The sequence below is a fragment of the Heterodontus francisci genome, chromosome 12, assembly GCF_036365525.1.
Source record: "Heterodontus francisci isolate sHetFra1 chromosome 12, sHetFra1.hap1, whole genome shotgun sequence".
Taxonomy (NCBI): Eukaryota; Metazoa; Chordata; class Chondrichthyes; order Heterodontiformes; family Heterodontidae; genus Heterodontus; species Heterodontus francisci.
In genome coordinates this window covers 85,493,220-85,513,474 of record NC_090382.1, presented here as the reverse complement: position 1 = coordinate 85,513,474, position 20,255 = coordinate 85,493,220, and the positions used below count along the sequence as shown (strand labels likewise).

Sequence of the window (20,255 nt, the reverse complement as noted above, 5' to 3'; positions counted from 1 at the left end):
CTTGAAAACTTTGTTCAAATAACCCTCTAACATTTTAAATTACAGCTGTTGCCCATAAATGCTCGCATTACTCCAGGTGTTGTTGACCAGGGCTTTGTACAATCCTCTGTCAGGCCAACATCCCCAGTATTGAGGCACTGGTCATAGTTAGTCAGTTACGTCGGGCGGGCCATATCATCCACATGCCTAACATAAGGCAGGCTTTCTACTCCGAGCTCTGTCATGGCAAGAGGCTACCAGGAGGGCAGAGGAAACACTACAAGGATGTCCTTAATGCCTCCCTGAAAAAATGTGACATCTCCATTGATTCGAGGGAATCTCTTTCCCAAGACCGCCCAAAATTGAGAAGAAGCTTCCGCGAAGGTGCCAGCCAGTTCAAACAATGACCCAGCACAAACAGTGGAAGGAGCATTCAGAAATTTGAGCATCCCATTCACTCGCCTCACCAACCACCTGTCCCACCCGTGGCAGAGTGTGGTTCCAGAATGGGACTATTCAGTCACCTAAGGACCCACAAACTTGAGTGGAAGAAAGTCATCCTCATTCCCAAGAAACTGCCTAAGGGAAGAGTTATAGCTGAAGCATGACCATGGTCCCCTTGCATTCTAGTCCACTAGAAATAAAGGCCAGTATTCCAATTATCCTTTTTGATTATTCTCTGTACTCATTCATAGCATTTTAATGATCTGTGCACATGAACCCCGAAGTCCCTTTCGACCACCACTATTTCTCACTTTTCCCCCTTTAGAAAGTACCCTGTTCTATCCTTTTTGGGTCCAAAGTGGATGACCTCACATTTAACTACACTGAAATCCATCTGCCACAGTTTTGCCCATTCACTTAATCTATTAAAATAAAATTATAAAAAGATATTTCCATCCAAATGGTTTACAATGCCACATATCATTGTGTCATCAGCAAATTTGGATATGTATCTTTCTAACCCATCATCTAAGTTATGAATAAATAGAGGCCCCAACACAGATCCTTATGGAACATTATTATCCACATGCTCCCAATTAGAGTACTTGCCATCCCTACTCTCTGTCTCCTGCCACTCAGCCAATTCCCTAAGCAGGCCAAGAATTTGCCTTTGATTCCATTAGCTTTAACTTTAGCTAACAGCCTATTATCGGGGCCTTTATCAAATGCCTTCAGGAAATCCATATAAATGATATTCATAGACCTTCCCACTCCATTACTTTTCAAAAAAATTCCATCAGGTTAGTCAGGCATGACCAGCTCTTTACAAATCCATGCTGGCTCTCTCTAATGCTTTGGATGCTGAAAGGATGTTTCCCCTCGTGGAAAAGATTAGACCGAGGGGACACAGTTTAAAAATAAGGGGTCGCCATTTGAGACAGACATGAGGAGAAATTTTTTCTCTCAGAGGGTTGTGAGTCTTTGGAACACTCTTCCCTGGAGACCAGTGGAGGCAGGGTCATTGTATGTTTTTGAGGCAGAAGTAGATAAATTCTTGACTAACAAGGAAGTCAAAAGGTATCGGGGATAGACGGGAAAGTGCAGTTGAGGCCACAATCAGTTCAGCCATGATCTTATTAAATAGCGGAGCAGGCTCGAAGGGGCCAAATGGCCTACTCCTACTCCTAATTCGTATGATCGTAATCAGCTGAAAATTTTCAAGGTAAAAATGTCAGCAGAGGGGACTTTATCATCTTCTCACAAAACAGAGATAAGTGGGCTGAGAGGAAATATAGCTTTGCTAGTGTAATGGGATTCTCAGTGGTGCAGGGAGCTAAAGACTGAATGCACATGGCTCTGCAGGCCCCACATGTAAATGGGGAGAGGTACAGGAACCGCAAAAGGTTTCCACTCCATTAATGTGCAATTGATATGTGACCATGCCGAGACCATCATGTCAGTGAGTGTGTATCTTGGCAGAAGCTACAATGCCTTCATCCAAAGCAGGCAGTTTTCACTGCCTTTGTGCCACCATGAAAAATCAAAGGCTAGCTGCTTGGAGATAAGGGATACCTCCCATTCCCATGGCTGATAAATCCCCTCCTCCACCTGACCATGTAAGGACAATAGGTCTACAATGAGAGCCACACAGCCACAAAAAGCATCGTGGAGCAGACCATTGGCGTTCTCAAACAACAGTTCCGCTGCTACAACTGCTCAGGGGAGCCCTACACTCCTTCAAATTTATAGTGGTCTGCTCTGTCTTCCACAACCTCACCATTAGGAAGGCACAGTCCTTACCACCAACTGGGAGGAAGAGGAGGCGGCTCCGGGACCACGTCGCCCTAGATAGCCCGTATCTGAACATGCACTGAGACTCTGATTTACTTCGGATGTCATCCCATCTTTGCCATTGCTCCACAACTCCCCACCTTTCCATACATCTGCAACATCCCATCACAGCCAAAATTCTGCTATAAAAGCCACCAACAAACGCCATAACAACTTTATCCAAAAACATAACCAATAATACAAATAAAAATGAACTACTCACTCTTGTACATCACCTTAGCATCTGTCCTGTAAGTGCTTTTGCCTGGCTTAGTGCTCCTACACAGTGCTACAACAGTAGCTGCAGCATGGCTCATGGAAGGCTGCTGACTTTCACGGTGTAGTCTGCACATGGCCTTGCAGGATGCCCTTTAGCAGCTCCGGGCTTTGAGGGCCCAGCTTCGGACTGCATTACCTCAATGCGGGTAGCAGCAGTCTTGATTGTCTGTCTGAGAGGCAACAACACGGTCACTGGTGAACTGGCACTAGTAGGAGTACAAATGCTGTCAACCTGAAAGAAGACACGGTCAAATCTTACCTGCAAGTCTTTTGAGGCGGTGGGGAGAGGGCAACTGTTATCTGTAAGTGTTATTGGTGGGTAACGGACGATTGTTTTCTGTGGTGTACAGCTGGGTACAGTTTTAAATATTTAAAATTAGTGGCAGATTTGACTGCCCTTTAAAAATGGTGCCAGTGCCTATGCAGAGGCAGCTGACACCATTTCCAGCATCGCAGACCCCACATGCGGGCCACCATTTTTTTCGTCCGCTGCCTCTCCCAGTGGCAGAAACATTAAATCCAGCCACTAGGGTGCGTGTCACCCTACTGATCTCTAGGGTGTCCGCCCCCACTGTAATCAGGATGGTCAATGGCTGCAGGCTCACGCTTGGTGCTCTACCTCTCCCTGGAGTTGTGGGCTCCCTTTCCTACAATGACAGAAGGCAGAGAGTTATGAGTGTGAGAAGTGGAATGTGTGCTGAGAATGGAATAATATTCGCAGAGGGTGACTGTGAAGAATGGGTGCGAGATTGCAATAGCATAAGGGTGAGAGCAAGTGTTGGCTGTTGAGATGGGGATTTGAGGAGGGGCTTGGAGAGAAAGGAATGTGTGGAACTGCAAGGTATGTTGGTCAGAGGAGTGCTGTGCAGGAGAACGCTAGGGAAGTCAGAGAGTGATGGATGCCACATGAAAGTGGTATAACACTCACCTTGCTGGTCCTAATGAGGTCATTAAATCTTTTCTGCCACTGTATCCAGATCCTGCTGCTCGCAGCCTCTGCGATTTTCAGCCATGGCTGCTTCATTTGGGTTGCTGTCCTTTTCCTCCCATCCACAGGGAAGAGTACTTCATTTCTGGCCCTTACAGCCTCCAGCAGCACCTCCAGGGAGGTGTCAGAGAATCATCCTTCCCTGCTCTTCCTTCTATCCTCTGGCTTTCATCTTGCTTCAGCATCAAGCTTTCCTGCAGCCATTCAGACCCCTGCCAGGGTTCCCTTTAATATAGAGCCTTCATTGACAAGTTGTCATCATACCCACACTCCATGATTGGCTGGGAAACCCGGACGTGGGTGCTCATACGATGGCTGAGTTAAACAGCCATGGTAAAGCCTGTTTCAATTAACAGTGGATTTCCGACCTGCTACTAATCTCCCTGCTGTGTGCGGGGCAGGTTTGTTAAAATTCCACCAATGGCTCTCTTCTGCCGATGTCCTGAACTAAGGCCTCCAACACTGCATCTGAGAAACTGGGAGCCCTCTCTTCTGGCCATTGCTCCATTTGAAGCTTGCATTCTAGGGCAGTCAGCAGTAAAGGCCTTCTACCCGACTCGAAACTGACGAGACCTGATGACATGTGTTGGGTTCGGGTCGGGTCGGGCCTCTCTTCTGCTTACAGCGTTCGAAGTTGGGTCGGGTCGGGCTGAGTCCAGTTTGGACTGGGTCAGGTCAGGCCGGACACACATGGTAAGTGCTCTGCTGTTAAGTATTGAAATTAAAAACTTACCTGAGCTGGGGGTCCGGGACGAAACTGAGTCTGCGCAGTAAGCAAATAACATCACTATGAAGTCATCACGCATGCGCTGCAGCTTCCTGGAGGTTCCGAGTCCGAAGTTAAGTAAAGGGATGGTCGGGTCAGGCCGGGTCAAGGTTGGGCTCGGGTCGGCTCAGGCTCGGGTCAGCTCTGGCTCGGGTCAGCTCTGGTTCGGTCGGGTTCGGGTCGGCTTCTTTTTCCCTACCTGAGCAGGCCTTTAGTCAGCAGCAGCTTCCTTACAATGAGTGCAGCTCCCCTTTTAGTGGGGCAGCAGCCTTTATGGGGAGTGGGAGAGCTAGAACAAATGCGCGCACTTTTTCGGGACCCTTGTCAAATGCTCTGCCAGCTAACAGTGCAGCTCCTGTTTGGCTGAATTCTACAGTCATGGAAATAAGAAGGCAGCACAAAATGTGCATGTTGCCTGCCATAATGGGCCCGGATGCTGACTTACCACAAATTGTAACTCCTGCACCCTAAAACAGAAGCAAACCCAATTCTTTGACCATTGTTACGACCAGGTGAGAAAGTGTTCTAGGGGTTTCCTCGCAGCCTTTGCCTGGTTTAACCGCAACAGAGTTTAATTTTAAAAACACCATGTTTTTAGCTCCTCCTCAGTGCTTTCCAATTGTAAGGCAAAGAAATCAGACAGATTTTCTTAGATTTAAACAAGAAATGTGGAAGTTTATTAATCTTAAACCCTAACTCGGTTAACCACAACAAACATGTGACACGACCATGCTAGCATGCATATGCGATAAACACAAACGCAGATAGAGATAAAAAAAGAAGGAATAAAGAGGAAAAGTTTGAGGCAATAGCTGGGTTTCTATTTATGGTCCTTTGAGTTTGATGTAAAGTCTTTGGTTGCCGGTCAGTCTTGCCGTTTTGTTGGGGCCCAGTGCATACTTTAAAACCTGTTTCGATATAGGAGTCTTTTCTCTCTTGAGGTTTAAGTGACTTCAGTGGACCTGGAAGTTAGTGGGAGAGAGAGAGAGAGAGAGAGGAGACAGGCTCTTGTTCCAAGTTCAGTTGCGATCTGCAGTCTGACCCAAGCTGTCCTGTGAGCAGTTCAAAACCAGACCTGGTTTGTCATGTGACTTGCTTTTTTAACAAACTCCTGCTTTTCTGGATTCCAAAGCTCTTGGTGGGTGGGTGTCGTGCTATCTCTTACACTGACAAGATGTGGATCACCATTGCCCAGACCAATTTCTGTTAATTGAACCAGTGAGCAGTTCCCACTGTCCCTCCAAGCTCTGTCACTTACTATGCAAATGCTTTCCAGCCACTGCAGATCTCTTTAAACAAGTCATCTCTTCACTCCAGCAACAGTTTAAAATTTATGTTCATGTGACGAAAATAATATGCCTCATTCTTGGCAGGTGGGGGTCTTCATGACACCATACAGTACAAATGCTAAATGCTAAACCTATATTAAATACTAGTTTGTCTTCAGTTAGAGTCCTGTGTCCAACTCTGGGTAGCACACTTTTGGAAAGATGTGAAGGCTTTGGAAAGGGTACAAAAGAGATTTACTAGGATAGTTTCAGTGATGAGGGATTACACTTACATGGATAAACTAGAGAAGCTGGGGTCATTCTCCTTAGAGCAAGAAGGCTAAGAGGAGATTTGATAGAAGTTTTTAAAATCATGAAGGGTTTACATACAGTAAATAAAGAGAAACTGCATCCAATGGCCGGACTTGATAATCAGTGGCCGCATGATTGGCAGTTAAACATGAGGGAAAAGTTGAAAGAGCAAAGAGAAGTTGTTATGATCCCTGTGGAGAGGCCAACAACAAACTAAAAGAATTGAATCCACCAACTGACCCTAATTTAGGAAACATTTACTTTTATAAATGTTACTTTCACACTCAAACCAAAATCAACATAAATTAATCACGAACTAACAGTTAAATCATGATTGATGTATGTATATCTTAAAGGCTGCACGTTACTTAGCAGATGCAAGAAGATTGTCCTTACAAATCCACTAAACAGTATTATCAGGAAGATGGCACCATAACAGTTCCACAGTACAACAGAATCAGGAACTTCCTCAGTTAGTTTTCCAATTCCTGTCCTCGAGGATGTAGGTACATAAGTAATGATGTTCCGTCGATAATGAGGCAATCTTCCCTTTAATGGTTCGGTCTTATCACCTCTCCACAACATTTGCCTCGCTCACCTGTTGGCGTGTTTCTACTGATACTCTTTCAGTCACTGAAGACAACTGCCATAAGTCATTCACCAATGGTCAGTCCCCAGAATCTAAGCTCTTCTGCTTGCAGCCTGTCTGTTTAAAACAACTGTCTGCTGCTTTATGTCACATATGCACAGAGCAGCCAGTTTCAGTTCCAAGCAGCTTTTCTGGAAGCACCACCATCCTGCTGATTGCTTCCCCACAGCAGAAATCAGGTTTCAAATGCAGTTGCTTTTCCACTCAGAAGGCCATGCAGTACAAGAGCCTAAAAGAGTTAATGTTTGAGACAGTGAGAGTAAATCCCTCCCACTGGAGTGATGATGATGTAATAGTTACTTGGGGATTAGGCTTGGAAGAAGCTACAAGCAGCACAAGGTGTGCTAGCAAGATAGGCGTGTTGTAGAAAGTGTAAATAGATATTTGTAGAAAATAAACAAGTTATTCTGTAGCCCTACAAAAACTCCAGAGACTTCTTTGAAAAACACTCGATCCACGTTATAACAATACATAATATGTTGGTATTGGTAAACAATGAAATAATTTAAAGAAAAATACTTGCTGGTTCAGTAGCGCCAGAAGACTGAAGAAAACTACATACCTGCAGAAGAGGCTGTGAAGTGCTCCAGAGCTGCTCCAGCACCACTACTGACCGAGTTTGCCGAGTCCTAAAGGACATAGCTGCTAGACTAGGTCTGCGGCAGGTGGTGGGGGAACCAACAAGAGGGAAAAACATACTTGACCTCGTCCTCACCAATCTGCCTGCCGCAGATGCTTCTGTCCATGACTGTATTGGTAGGAGTGACCACCGCACAGTCCTTCTGGAGACGAAGTCCTGCCTTCACATTGAGGATACCGTCCGTCGTGTTGTGTGGCACTATCACCATGCTAAATGGGATAGATTTCGAACAGATCTAGCAATGCAAAACTGGACATCCATGAGGCGCTGTGGGCCATCAGCAGCAGCAGAACTGTACTCAACCACAATCTGTAACCTCATGGCCCGGCATATCCCCCACTCTACCATTACCATCAAGCCAGGAAACCAACCCTGGTTTAATGAACAGTGCACGAGGGCATGCCAGGAGCAGCACCAGGCATACCTCAAAATGAGGTCTCAACCTGGTGAAGCTGCAACACAGGACTATCTGCGTGCCAAACTGCATAAGCAGCATGCGATAGACAGAGCTAAGCGATCCCATAACCAACGGATCAGATCGAAGCTCTGCAGTCCTGCCACATCCAGCCGTGAATGGTGGTGGACAATTAAACAACTAACTGGAGGAGGTGGCTCCACAAATATCCCCATCCTCAATGATGGGGGAGCCCATCACATCAGTGCGAAAGATAAGGCTGAAGCATTTGCAACAATCTTCAGCCAGAAGTGCCGAGTTGATGATCCATCTCGGCCTCCTCCTGAAGTACCCAGCATCACAGATGCCAGACTTCAGCCAATTCGATTCACTCCGTGTGATATCAAGAAATGACTGAAGGCACTGGATACTGCAAAAGCTATGGGCCCTGACAATATTCCAGCAATTGTACTGAAGACCTGTGCTCCAGAACTTGCCGCGCCCCTAGCCAAGCTGCTCATTGACACTCAGTTTGGGTTCCGCCAGGGCCACTCAGCTCCTGACCTCATTACAGCCTTGGTTCAAACATGGACAAAAGAGCTGAACTCAAGAGGTGAGGTGAGAGAGATTGCCCTTGACATCAAGGCAGCATTTGACCGAGTATGGCATCAAGGAGCCCTAGCAAAACTGAGGTCAATGGGAATTAGGGGCAAAACCTTCCGCTGGCTGGAGTCATACCTAGCGCAAAGGAAGATGGTTGTGGTTGTTGGAGGTCAATCATCTGAGCTCCAGGACATCACTGCAGGAGTTCCTCAGGGTAGTGTCCTGGGCCCAACCATCTTCAGCTGCTTCATCAATGACCTTCCTTCAATCATAAGGTCAGAAGTGGGGATGTTCGCTGATGATTGCACAATGTTCAGCATCATTTGTGACTCCTCAGATACTGAAGCAGTCCGTGTAGAAATGCAGCAAGACCTGGACAATATCCAGGCTTGGGCTGATAAGTGGCAAGTAACATTCGCGCCACACAAGTGCCAGGCAATAACCATCTCCAACAAGAGAGAACCTAACCATCTCCCCTTGACATTCAACAACATTACCATCGCTGAATCCCCCACTATCAACATCCTGGGGGCTACCATTCCAGAAACTGAACTGGAGTAGCCATATAAATACCGTGGCTACAAGAGCAGGTCAGAGGCTAGGAATCCTGAGGCGAGTAACTCACCTCCTGACTCCCCAAAGCCTGTCCACCATCTACAAGGCACAAGTCAGGAGTGTGATGGAATACTCTCCATTTGCCTGGATGGGTGCAGCTCCAACAACACTCAAGAAGCTCGACAGCATCCAGGACAAAGCAGCCTGCTTGATTGCCACCCCATCTACAAACATTCACTCCCTCTACCGCCGACGCACAGTGGCAGCAGTGTGTACCATCTACAAGATGCACTGCAGCAATGCACCAAGGCTCCTTAGACAGCACCTTCCAAACCCACGACCTCTACCAACTAGAAGGACCAGGGCAGCAAATAAATGGGAACACCACTACCTGCAAGTTCCCCCCCAAGTCACACACCATCCTGACTTGGAACTATATCGCCGTTCCTTCACTGTCGCTGGATCAAAATCCTGGAACTCCCTTCCTAACAGCACTGTGGGTACACCTACCCCAAATGGACTGCAGCGGTTCAAGAAGGCAGCTCACCACCACCTTCTCAAGGGCAATTAGGGATGGGCAATAAATGCTGGCCTGGCCAGTGATGCCTACATCCCATGAATGAATAAAAATAAGCGTGATGGCCTGTGAGAAGAATTCAGCGATCGGGCGAGTAACAATTCCAGCGGTCAGGGAACGGGTAAGAATACTTTTGTAAAAAGGTTCAAACATTTTCCACAGCGCACTATGCAGGAGAAATAAAAATGGGGAAAAAACCAAATCCGTCACTCGGGCTGAATGTGAGGGCGAAGAATGGGAAAATCCTAAAAGCGCGGGAACTCCCGAAAAAGCTTGGCAACTCCCAAAAAGAGCGGGGACACCTCCATTAAAGCAAGTACACCGAAAGAAAAAATATTAAAGCAAATAAGCCTAAAAAAAAAATTCTGAAAGGGGAACACCCTAACAAAGTCTAACCAAGATTGGATTTGAAACATATAATGCCTGAAAGCTTCCAGAATTGGGAAGGACCCAATCAGATATAGAATTTGTCAACGTAGAGAAAAAGATTTCTGTGATTTAGAATAGCTTCTCCGCTACACAGTAAATCATAGGCTGAGCAAGTAAATACTTTTTTCTACTCCGTGGGTGTCATTGTTGATGATGTGATCATATGGCAAGGTATAAATGAAGCTTCAGACAAATTTGAAGATGTATTACAAGCATTAAGCAACTATTTTAATTTGAAAAGTAACAAGATCCTGGAAAGAGCAAAATTTTATAAGAGAGTCCAGAAGATAGGCAATCTGTGGATGCTTTCATTAATGATTTGTACAGATTGGCAGAGGGCTGCAAGTACAGAGAACTGATATCGGAGTTGATCAGAGAATAGTAGTGATAATAGCTGACGAGACCTTATCAGACCTCTTGCAATCCAAAGATGATCTCACACTCGAGAAAGCGAATCAGATGTTGCGACAGGCAGAAGTCCAAAGACAAAGCTATTCTGTGACCTGAAGAGAGGCCTTGGATCAGAAAAAATCTAATGAGTTCCTGAAATCCAGGATGGAAAAGCAATCTCTGAATAAGAAGCACACACAGGTGAGAGGGTACAAAACACTGTGAAACCATGCCACGCTGTGGAGCCAGAAAGACCCACAGACATGATCAGTGGCCTGCAGATGAAGTGGAATGCTTTAAGTGCAAAAAGACAGGCCACTTTGGAAAGATATGCCAGAACAAGACCTCTTCTCTCAAAGTTACAAAACAAAAAGGCTTCACAAATAGAGCGGGGAATGAGGTGGAACAACTTCCAGTGGAAGATAAACCAGGAAACTTCTTGGGCAAAATTAATAATCCCAATCAAGGATTTTGGGCAGCAGACATCTATGTCAATGGTCATATTATGAATTTCAAGTTGATCACAGGTGCAAGTGTCACAATTCTGTCAAACCATGTGCCACGGTTAATGAGACATTGCTTACAACCAGTGGACACATAGTTGCATGGTCCAGGAGGGATCCAACTGAAGGTGAAGCTAAGCTTCAATCAACTGTCCAATATAAAGGAAGACAGATTATGGAAAGCCTATACGTTTTGAAAAGAAACAAGAATTTCCCCTGTTAAGCAGAAAAGCATGCTTAGACCTACATCTACTCAAAAAGGTGGATGAAGTCAAAACAGCCAGAGTCAAACAGTCACTTTCAAGCAGATGATCACAGACTGTTTTCAAGTCTAGGAAGGCTGAAGACAGAGTACAGAATTGCGCTAAAAGATGCCAATGGCATGTGTCTTTGCACCAAGAAAAATACCACATCCGTTGATGAATCAAGTACAAAATCAGCTGGAAGAGATCACCAGAATGGGAGTCATTCATCTTGTCACAAAATCAACAGAGTCGTGTTCACCTATGGCTCCAGTTCTGAAACCAATGGTACTCTTCATATCTGTGTGGATTTAATGCAGCTTAACAAAACAATGAAAAGGGAAATTCATTCTATGTCGTCAGTAGACAAAGCTATCCAAAAGCATAATGTTCACTAAACTCGACTTGAATAGTGACGTTTGGCAGGTTCTTTTGGACAAAAAATCAAGACTACTCACAACATTTATCACTCCATTTGGCCAATTCTGTTTCAGTTGTTTACCTTTCTGGAGAACGTCTGTACCTGACATTTTCCAAAGGACCATGACCAACATTCTGCAAGGCGTAAAAGGGGTGATTTGTCACATGGATGATGTCCTGGTGAATGGAGCTTCCATTGAAGAACATGACCAGAGAGTAAAAACTGTTTTAAGTCAGCTTCAGGAAGAAGGGCTCATGCTTTACGACAAGTGTGAATTTTCCAAGACATCCATTCATTTCTTGGGACACAAAGTAAGTAACAATAGCATAATGGAAGATCCACAAAAGGTGAGAACCATTAATGAGTTTCCAACTCCAAATTTTGTCCTACATCTCCAAAGATTTCTTGGAATGGTGAATCAGTTAGCCAAATGTTTACCTTATCTGGCGCAGGTAACTAAGCCATTGATCAAGCTCTTATCAAGCACTCTTGATAAAAGATCAAGCATGGTGTTGGAGTTCACATCAACAGCAGGCACTCTGAAAGATTCAAAAAATGTTCATACTGCCTGACATCCTAGCACATTATATCCCTACACGACCAACAAAGATTGCTGCAGGAACCTCATCCACAGGGTTAGAACAGCCTGATGGTTGTCGAAGACCAATCATCTATGCATCAAGAGCTTTGTCCAAGACAGAGATCAGATATGTGGTAATTGAAAAAGAAGCACTTGCAGTCATGTGGGCTTGCGAGAAGTTCTCTGATCACATTACAGGATTGAAAGTTGTCATTGAGACAGACCACAAACCATTAGTTTCCTTTACCAGATGAGAAGGAAATTACAAAAATGCCTCCATGAATTCAGAGGCTCCGGTTACGATTGATGCTATATACATAGGAGACCATATATGTTCAGGAAACGATGCAAACTTCCACTGATGCTCTATCAAGGGCAACGGTACACCATCCAACTCAACAGGATGTGAGCTTTGTAGATGAAATAGAGTTATATTTACAACAGTAGGCAGCAAGTATACAGAAACTGCAAGAAATTAGTTACGCCCCAAAGGATGAAGAATGTACTCGTATATGTCAATACTGCACAGAGGGCGAGGCTCAAGAATGTCCTAGAATCTACAAATTCAGAAAAAACTTCACAATCACCGACGATTTGCTGGTGTATAATGACAGACTAACCATTCCAAATGCACTCAAATCAGATATCTTGGTTGCAGGAATATCCAAAGACATTTTTTTTTATTCGTTCATGGGATGTGGGCATCGCTGGCTAGGCCAGCATTTAATGCCCATCCCTAATTGCTCTTGAGGTGGTGGTGGTGAGTTGCCTTTTGAACCATTGCAGTCCATGTGGAGTAGGTACACCCACAGTGCTGTTCAGAAGGAAGCTCCATGAGTTTGACCCAGTGGCAGTGAAGGAACGGCAATATAGTTTCAAGTCAGGATGGTGTATAGCTTGGAGGGGAAGTTGCAGGTGGTGGTGTTCCCATGCATTTTCAGCCCTTGTTTTTCTATGTGAAGGTCATGGGTTTGGAAGGTGCTGTCTAAGGAGCCTTGGTGCGTTGCTGCAGTGCATCTTGTAGATGGTACACACTAGGAGACAGAGACATAGGAGACATGGTCCTGTACTGCCAAGTATCTGCAATATATAGACCAGAGCAGAGAGAACCTCCGATTACAGCAACATTTCTAACCAGATCGTGGGAACAGTTAGGAATGTAATTATTTATGTACAACGCAAAATCCTATATAACCATGATTGATTATTTTTCTTGATGGATTGGAGTGAAAAGGTTCTACTCAACAATAACAGAATCTGTTATCTGAGCTTTACAGGAGATCTTTGCGACACACAAGTTGTGTCAGACAATGGACCACAGTTTTCAAATGAATACTGTCATGCAGACCCCCACCTGCCAAGAATGAGGCATATTAATTTTGTCATATGAACATTAATTTTAAACTGTTGCTGGAGTGAAGAAATTACTTGTTAAAGAGATCACCAGACATTTGGGCTGGCAAGACATTTGCATACTAAGAGACGCTGCTTGTGGAGACAAAGGACATTGTCTTTGCTCCAATTAAACCAAATGAATTTTGATCACTTGACATTGAAGGTGTAAAGAAATTCATTCCAGGGACTGCTAATATAATACAATTCACAAACCTCGCAGGAGAGACTGTTCCAGATAAACAGCTAGTCACATGACTAACCTGCTGGGGAACCTGGGGCTTTTTGAATTGTACCACACAGAAAGGAACAGAAGCTAGTTTGCAATTGAAGCTGGAACAAAGAAGTCCCTCTCCTGGCTCTCTCTCTCTCTCACTTTCTCCCAAGCCACCGGCCCTACAGAAGACACGTAATCCTCAAAAGAGAAAAGACTCCTACATCAAAATAAGTTGAAGCGTGAACTGGGACCCAATGAATAGAGGGATTTACCAGCAACCAAAGACTCCACATTGAACTTCAAAGGACAGTAAGTAACTAACAGATCCTTTTTTACTTTGTCTCTATCGGCATGTGTCTTTATCGCATATGCATGCTAGCGTGGTCGCGTCACATATTCTTAGTCATTAAAGAGATTAGAGTTGAAGATTAATAAACTTCCACCTTTCTTGTTTAAATCTCAGGAAAACTGTCTGATTTTATTGCCTTACAATTGGAGCAGTGAACAAGAATTCGCTGAAGGGGAGCAAAAAACCCGGTGTTTCTAAAATTAAACCCTGTTACGGTTAAACCAGGCAAAGTCTGACAGGGAGCCCCTAGACCCCTTCTCACCTGGTCGTAATAGAAATTTAGGGGCTAGCGTCCTAAATTGACCCACACACAAATGAGAAATTGGAAGTGGGGAGTCAAATTGATTTCAAACAAAAAAAGAAAATATTTCCATGCAGGTTTTCTTGTGGTTGTGCGTGCTAGAATACTAACATGTCTGCGACTGAAGCTAGTAGCACCCCGAGCCAGGCTGAAGTAACTGGGGATAAGTTAAAAGCACTGTTTATGGAGGAGTTGAGGAAAATGGCTGAGCAGTGTAGGATCACTGCAGAGGCAAGGCTAAGAAGTCTGAACTCCCAAGACTAGTGGCCAACCATTTTTCCCTTGAATCTGAAGAAGCAGAAGCAGGGTTAGAAGGTATTGCTAACAAAGATACAATTGGAACAAAGGAAAATTGAATTAGAAGACAGGGAAAGAGAAAGAGAGAGAGAGAGAGAGAGAGAGGAGAGAGAGAAAGAAAGAGACTTCCAGAAGGAACATGAAGAAAAAGACAGAGGGGAGAGAAAGAGAAAGAACCATCTAGAAAGAATGCGAAGAGAGAGAGCCGAAGAGGCTTAAATTAACTAGGCGGGGGGGGGGGGGGTGGGGGGGGGGTGGGTGGTGGTGGTGGAGGAGGTAACAGAGTAACCACAGTGAAAGCATGGCCAGTATGGAGGAGCGTAATTCAGGGCTGGGTACAGAAGAGTTAAAACTTTCCAAACTGATTCTAAAATTCAATAAGGGAGACGTGGAAGAGTTTTTTGTGTCTTTTGAAAAACTGGCAACACAGTTAAATGTGGTCAGCTGAGGCTTGGACTCTGTCGTTACAGAGCAAATTAGTCGTAAAAGCCCATGAGGGTTTATTCCATTTTGTCAGATGAGAATACATCAGATTATGAACTGACAAAAAGTGCTATTGTCGAGGCATACAAGTTCATACCGGAAGCCTATCGCCAATAGATTACAACTCTCAAGAAGCAAGCTGATCAAACTTACCTGGAGTGTGAGAGAAATAAGCAGCTGGATTTTGACCAGTGGCTGAGGGCTCTTAAAATGCAGCTCAGCAATGAAAATCTCAGAGAAGTAATTTTGCTAGAGGAATTTAAAAACTCTCTCCCACTCTCCATAAAGACAGACGTGGAGGAACAAAAGGCTCACAGAGCCCAGCAAGCCGCAATTCTGGCTGATGAGTTTGCTCTCATTTATAAGTCGGTTTCCCGGGCAGAACCTTTCCTAATCGTGTCCACAAATTTGAAAAGGACAGACGGTGGGAAGGTGGTAGAAGCTCAAGCAATCCTGGGAGGGAAAGAAAAGCAGGAGACACAGAGGGCCCTCCTCCAGCCAAAAAGGAAGGTGCTGTAAGTAGGAGTGTGACCATGAGACCGGTGTGCTTCCATTGTCATAGAGCAGGGCATTTAAGAGCTGACTGCTGATAACTGAAGGGAAAACCTGTCGGGTTAATCAGGGCAGACTTGCTCAGTGAAGAAGTGAACCTGATGGAAAGCACAGCAGAAAAAGCTGTGGCTTTAACTGCAGTAAGTGCGAGACCCAGCAAGCTTACGGTTGCAAGTGCAGGAAAATTTAACATGATTCCTGAAGGTTATCAGGGTTTTGTGTCTGAAGGCAGAGTAACCCCATACCCCTTGAGTGGAACAAGCAAGCCCATAGTAATCCTCGAGGACACAGGGGCCGCTAGATCGCTTTTACTGGAAAATGGCCTAACCTTTCCCCCAGAGAGTGCAGTAAACACCAGAATGGTGGTGAATGGTATTGAAGGGCAGTGTATGTCTGTACCTTTACACCGGGTGCGCGACCTAGTTTCGGGACCGGGGAATGTACGGATTGTCCCTAGTTTGCCTGTGGATGAGGTTGACCTGCTCTTAGGTAATAATCTGGCAGGCATTAAGAAGATAGCTTCCCCAGTAGTGAAAGAAAGACAGCAGGAGGTCAAAGAAACAGGGCAATGGGAGGAGACAAACCCCTGCAGTTTTCCTGAAAGTGTAATGAATGAGGTCATGATCAAACCAGCTCCCCCAGAGGAGTCTTAATTGGCACTGCAGGCAGACGACCATGAAGTCTGTCTATCTTAGACTTTCTTTGGAAAGTTAGAAGACCAAGGAATGAGTTAAATGGATCTCCCCTAGCTGAGGCTCAGTGAGCTAACCCAGTATTGAGAGAGTTAGCACATGCTGCCCAGTCTGAAATTGAAAGAGAGGGCAGCCCTGATTGCTACTCTCGAAAGAATGAGGTACTGATGAGGAAATGGAGTTCACCAGTTAGTGATACCGCAGAGGTACCGGGGAGAAATAGTAAGAATAGCCCATGCGATTGTAGTGGCTGTACATGTCAGTATATGAAAAACCAAAGCCCACATAAGACAGCAATTTGACTGGACAAAACTCCACAAAGATGTGGTGGAGTACTGTAGGAGTTGCCACATGTGCCAGGTTGAGGGGAAAGCTAAACCTACAGTGAAATCTTCACCCCTAAGCCCTGTTTTGGCATTTGGAGGGCCTTCCAGCAGAGGACTGGCGACCTGTAAGGAACCCCTGCCGGAAACCAAAGGGAACAGGCTGACATAAGGCTAGCAACAGGTTAGAAAGGAATGGGGAAAAAGGGACCAAGAAGGCAGGTTAAAGGAAGTCTGGGAAGAATCCTGGATCAAACCTCTACTATCCTGTCAGCCAACCCCGAAATATTTGAAAAGTTAGATCCCACATCCCCCTATGTAAATGAGACAGTAGAAGCACCCCACAAGAGTTGCTAACAGCATTTACAGGAACCTGCAGTGACAAAGGAAATTCTCAAGAGGGCAGATAAACCATAAACGTGATTTTTCACCGAGTCAAAGTGCCACAGGGGAGTGCAACAGAATCTGAACAAATACCTGCAAGCAGGAGTGTTGCAGAGGAAAAAGGGAAGATTCGCAAAGAATGCACCCCCATAGTCAGGAAAAAGGGGAACCAGCCATCCCCTGAGGTAAAGAGCCCTTGTATGATGTCTCAAAGCACTGAAAGACAGTTCAGAGTAGCACCGCCCACTGCTGCCACCCATGAGCAGAACTCCAGCCCAGGGCTAATTAAACCTAACCCTACCCCTACAGACCTCAACAAGAACTAAGACACCTTAGGCAGTCATGATAATGTGCAAACTGAAAAAAAGAACTTCACATAAAACATGTTTATTGGGATGCCAAAAAGGGCAGTTTGAAGCAGTATTGCTACCAAGAAAAGACAGGCTGTAACAATTGTTTGGGTTCTGAATGAATGAGCGAAATGCATGTGTGTTTTTCTGTCCTATCTTCTCCCTAGTCTCTTTTAATGAAATGCTCTTTTAAAAAATTGCATTGCATTCCAATGGGTGTGGAGGTGTCATGCAGACCCCCACCTGCCAAGAATAAGGCATATTAATTTTGTCATATGAACATTAATTTAATCTGCTGCTGGAGTGAAGAAATAACCTGTTAAAGAGATCACCAGACATTTGGAGTGGAAGGATATGTGTATACTAAGAGATGCTGCTTATGGAGACAAAGGACAATTCCCTACTCCTATTAAACCAAATCGATTTTGATCACTTGACATTGAAGGTGTAAGGAATCACATTCCAGGGACTGCTAAGATAACATAATCCACAAACCTCGCAAAAGAGACTGTTCCAAAAAAGGAGTTTTTCAAATGACTAACCTGCTGGGCAACCTGGGTTTTTTGAATTGTGCGACACAGAAAGGAACAGAAGGCAGTTTGCAACTGAAGCTAGAACAAGGAAGTGCCTCTCCTGGCTGTCTCTCTCACTTTCTCCCAAGCCATCAGACCCACGGAAGACACATAAACCTCAAGAGAGAAGACTCCTACATCCAAATTAGTTGAAGCGTGAACTGGGCCCCAACAAACAGCAGGACTTATCGGCAACCAAAGACCCCACATTGAACTCAAAGGACAGTAAATAATTAACAGATATTGCCTTAAACCTTTCCCCTTTATTCTTTTCTACCTTTTCTGTCTGTATCTGCATGTGTGTTTATGGAGTATGCATGCTAGCATGGTCGCATCGCATATTCGTTGCTGTTAACCGGATTAGGGTTTAAGATTAATAAACTTCCACCTTTCTTGTTTAAATCTAAGGAAACCTGTCTAATTTCTTTGCCTTACAATTGGAGCTGTGAATGAGAAGTCACTGAAGGGGAGCTAAAAACAGTGTTTCAAAAATTAAACCCTGTTACAGTTAAACCAGGCAAAGGCTGAGAGGAAACCCCTAGACTCCTTCTCACCTGGTCGCAACAATACTGTTATGAGATTTCTTCTCTTTCTTTTGTAAAATATATACTTAAAGAACTTATAGTTGAATTATGGACATTGATTCATCTGTAGATTGCTGAACTTTGTGTTTTTTTTTTAAAAAGGGAGGTCAACAGAAGGTTTTGGAATGAGTGAAATATAAACAGACTGGAAGGCACCTGTGTCCACATAATCCAGCAGGTATTGTGCTTTTGACTTGGGAAAACATGTTTGCAAAGGAGTGACAGGCTGAAATTTATGGTTGTCATGTAACTTGCTCTGAACAGTTTTTGGTTTCATTTTGAAATGTTACAAAAAGTCAGTTGCTGTGTGCCTTCCAGGAGAAAACAGCTGATATCTTTCTCATTTGAAAATAATTCCTGCATCAATTGTGTTTACTATTTCCTCCTGTATTTGAAGAAACATTTACTGCTACATTACTGCAATAAAACCTAAGAAAATCCTTGTTGCTGCTTCCTGCTGTAAAGTCCAACTGGAGCTTTCTGTGTTGCATCGCTTGGAAAGCCTACCTAGACTGATCTTCAACACTGCCTGGAAGGAACTGTTCTAGGAAGTTCCTACTGACAGTTGCCTATTCACATTTGGAAGGCCTTAGCAACAAAGGGTATCTTTCCATACCTTCTTTTCATCCTAAGTGGTTTTATTTTTATTCCCTCTATTTCTTTGTAAATAAAAATCCCTTTTATTTTTTCCTGTTTAACTGGTTGTGTATGTATGTGTGTGTGAGGGCTACGATAAATAAGGGTCTTTAACATTTCAATTTGTGTGTATGCTTTTCTTTATTATTGCCTAAAACTTGGTTTATAATAAATGGATAACTTTGTTTGTTATTAAAGAAACCTGGGTGGGGCAAGAGATAACAAAAGGTAAGGTGTTAATAGGACAAGGTCACAGAAAATAGCTGACCAGAATGTCATGGAGCAAAGGTAAACGGTATGTTAATGGTGTGTTGAAAGACAAAGCGTTAGTGCAGAGAGGGTGTTAATGGACAGCAAAATGAACAGCCTTGGCCCAAAGCACAAGCATGAAAAATACAATGGGCAGACACATGGTAAGAAAAATGAATGATGAAACAAGCTAAAATAAAATAAAATAAAAATAGAAAAGAAAAAAGAAAAGAACAAAATAACTGAAAATAAAAAGGGGGGGCTGCCATGCTCTGAAATTATTGAACTCAATGTTCAGTCCAGCAGGCTGTAGCATGCCTAATCGGTAAATGAGAAAGTATGGATATGACACCGAGAATGGGAAAGCGTTGTCATCCAAAAAAATGCCAATTATCAGAGACCGTATTTAGTGCGCATGGCAGAGACTACTTTACGATGGAATAGGAGAAACATTTTCCCTATTCCACCAAAGCAATGACCAATCATTTATCTGAATGAACCAGATGATGATTAAAAAACCCAGAGACAACAGGATACTACAAACATGGGTCAAGACCATGCAAGCCATTGAACAAGACTTTCAAACAATACTACCGATCGTCCGACTTCGATAAGAACATGATCAGGGAGCGTCGTGAAGCCTCCTGAGAGGCTGAATCTGTGATGGACAGAGAGTTGCGGGGGAGATGGGCCCAAAAGGTTTAATGTTTGAGACAGTGAGTATAAACCCCTCCCACTGTAGTGATGTTGATGTAATAGTCACTTAGGGATTAGGCTTGGAAGAACCTAGAAGCAGCATGAGGTGTGTTAACTAGATAGGCGTGTGGAGAGTGTAAATAGTTATATATGTATAATAAACAAGTTATTCTTTAGTCCTACAAAGACTCCCGAGACTTCTTTGAACAACCTTCAATCTGTGTCATAACAATACCCAACAGAACAATCGTTTCAATCCTTCTTAATGCACCTGTTGTTATATTTTAGCAGAGGCTTTCTAGTGTTCAACATGGCTCTCTCTTACAGCC

The 20,255-nt window shown here is 44.1% G+C and overlaps 1 protein-coding gene across 1 annotated transcript in view; it reads right to left on the bottom strand.

The window, feature by feature from the left end:
- The window catches only part of LOC137375969 (organic cation/carnitine transporter 2-like), a 128,950-nt gene that overhangs the window by 43,900 nt on the left and 64,795 nt on the right, over positions 1 to 20,255 (bottom strand). The gene's annotated exons all lie outside the window — the stretch shown is intronic.